General features: G+C 38.2%; 1 non-coding gene across 1 annotated transcript; it reads left to right on the forward strand.

The window, feature by feature from the left end:
• The first annotated feature begins 1,181 nt into the window (after positions 1 to 1,181).
• On the forward strand, positions 1,182 to 1,289 carry LOC130942674 (small nucleolar RNA R71). Its single transcript, XR_009071238.1, has one exon. It is a non-coding gene; the product is annotated as a small nucleolar RNA R71 (small nucleolar RNA).
• Positions 1,290 to 2,816: the final 1,527 nt, after the last annotated feature.

The raw sequence follows: 2,816 nt of genomic DNA on the forward strand, positions 1-2,816 counted from the left end.
GACCCTAAGTCACACAAGGCCTTCTTGAAGGTCATGGTGCCGATGGTACAAGGTATAGAAAACTTCTCAGGATCCTGCCTCTTTTGAGGTAAATTCTGCCTAGACAAGTCATCCAGTTCTTTGGTGAGCAAAGGGGGTTCATCCTCCCAAGTCTCATTTCCAAACAACTTGTCATTTAGCTTCATGATTGCTCCAAGGTATTTAGCAACTTGCTCTTCAGTGATATACTCATCCTCTTCAGAGGAAGAATACTCATCAGAGCTCATGAATGGCAGAAGTAAGTACAATGGAATCTCTATGGTCTCATCTTGAGCCTCAGATTCCCATGGTTCCTCATTGAGGAACTCAGAGGAGGTTGGTGCACGCCCATTGAGGTCTTCCTCAGTGGCGTCCACCTCCTCTCTTTCCTCTCCATATTCGGCTATGGTTATGGCTTTGCACTCTCCTTTTGGATTTTCTTCTGTATTACTTGGGAGAGTACTAGGAGGGAGTTCAGTAACTTTCTTACTCAGCTGACCCACTTGTCCTTCCAAATTCCTAATGGAGGACCTTGTTTCATTCATGAAACTTTGAGTGGTCTTTATTAGATCAGAGACCATTGTTGCTAAGTCAGAAGTACTCTGCTTAGAACTCTCTGTCTGTTGCTGAGAAGATGATGGGAAAGGCTTGTTATTGCCAAGCCTGTTTCTTCCACCATTATTATTGAAACCTTGTTGAGGTCTCTCTTGATTCTTCCATGAAAAATTTGGGTGATTTCTCCATGAAGAATTATAGGTGTTTCCATAGGGTTCTCCTAGGTAATTCACCTCTTCCATTGAAGGGTTCTCAGGATCATAAGCTTCTTCCTCAGATGAAGCTTCCTTAGTACTGTCAGGTGCATTTTGCATTCCAGACAGACTTTGAGAAATCAAATTGACTTGTTGAGTCAATATTTTATTCTGAGCCAAAATGGCGTTCAGGGTGTCAATCTCAAGAACTCCTTTCTTCTGATTAGTCCCATTATTCACAGGATTCCTTTCAGAAGTGTACATGAATTGGTTATTTGCAACCATTTCAATTAGCTCTTGAGCCTCTGCAGGCGTCTTCTTCAGATGAAGAGATCCTCCAGCAGAGCTATCCAAAGACATCTTGGATAGTTCAGAGAGACCATCATAGAAAATACCTATGATGCTCCATTCAGAAAGCATGTCTGAGGGACACTTTCTGATTAATTGTTTGTATCTTTCCCAAGCTTCATAGAGGGATTCTCCATCCTTCTGTCTGAAGGTTTGGACTTCCACTCTAAGCTTACTCCATCTTTGTGGTGGAAAGAACTTTGCCAAGAAGGCATTGATTAGCTTTTCCCAAGAGTCCAGGCTTTCTTTAGGTTGAGAGTCCAACCATATTCTAGCTCTGTCTCTTACAGCAAAAGGGAATAGCATCAGTCTATAGACCTCAGGGTCTACCCCATTAGTCTTGACTGTGTCACAGATTTGCAAGAATTCAGCTAAGAACTGATGAGGATCTTCCATTGGAAGTCCATGGAACTTGCAATTCTGTTGCATTAGAGAAACTAATTGAGGCTTAAGCTCAAAGTTGTTTGCTCCAATGGCAGGGATAGAGATGCTTCTCCCATAGAAGTCGGGAGTAGGTGCAGTAAAGTCACCCAGCACCTTCCTTGCATTGTTGGCATTGTTGTTGTTTTTGGCTGCCATGTCTTCTTTTTCTTTGAAGAATTCGGTCAGGTCCTCTAAAGAGAGTTGTGCCTTGGCTTCTCTTAGCTTTCTCTTCAAGGTCCTTTCGGGTTCAGGGTCAGCTTCAACAAGAATGCCTTTGTCTCTGCTCCTGCTCATATGAAAGAGAAGAGAAAAAGAAAATGTGGAATCCTCTATGCCACAGTATAGAGATTCCTTGAGGTGTCAGAGGAAAAGAGAAATAGAAAGAAGAAGGAGAAGAAGAATTCGAACTTTAATTAGATAAGGTTCGAATTGTGCATTGAGAAGGAGTGGTACTCCATAAATAGAAGGATGTGAGAAGGAGGGAAGTAATTTTCGAAAATTAATTAGAAGATTTTGAAAACATTTTTGAAAAAAAACTTAATTGATTTTCGAAAATAAAAGTAAGAAAGAAATCAAGTGGTTTTTGAAAAAGATTTGAAATTAGAAATTAAAAAGATTTGATTGAAAACTATTTTGAAAAAGATGTGGTTAAGAAGATATGATTGGTTTTAAAAAGATGTAATTGAAAAGATATGATTTGAAAACAATTTTAAAAGATATGATTTGAAAACAATTTGAAAAGATATGATTTTAAAAATTAATGACTTGCCTAACAAGAAAAGATATGATTCAAACATAAAACCTTCCTTAACAGAAAAGGCAAAAAATGTTCAATCAAATCATTAATTGTTAGTAAGTATCTTTGAAAAAGGAAAGAAATTGATTTTGAAAACATTTGATTGAAAAGATATGATTTGAAAAAGATTTGATTTTGAAAAACTTTGAAAACTTGAAAAAAAATTGATTTGGAAACAAAATCTTCCCCCTAGCACCATCCTGGCATTAAACGCCTAGAATGGTATACATTCTGGCGTTTAACGCCCAAAATGCTACCTCTTTGGGCGTTGAACGCCCAACTAGGTACCCTGGCTGGCGTTTAAACGCCAGTCTGTCTTCTTCACTGGGCATTTTTGAATGCTCAGCTTTTTCTGTATAATTCCTCTGCTGTATGTTCTAAATCTTCAATTCTCTGTATCATTGACTTGAAAAGACACAAATTAAAAATATTTTTGGATTTTTAATAATCAAAATGCAACAAGAATCAAATAACAATGCATG

Source organism: Arachis stenosperma, chromosome 7 (genome assembly GCF_014773155.1).
Source record: "Arachis stenosperma cultivar V10309 chromosome 7, arast.V10309.gnm1.PFL2, whole genome shotgun sequence".
Taxonomy (NCBI): Eukaryota; Viridiplantae; Streptophyta; class Magnoliopsida; order Fabales; family Fabaceae; genus Arachis; species Arachis stenosperma.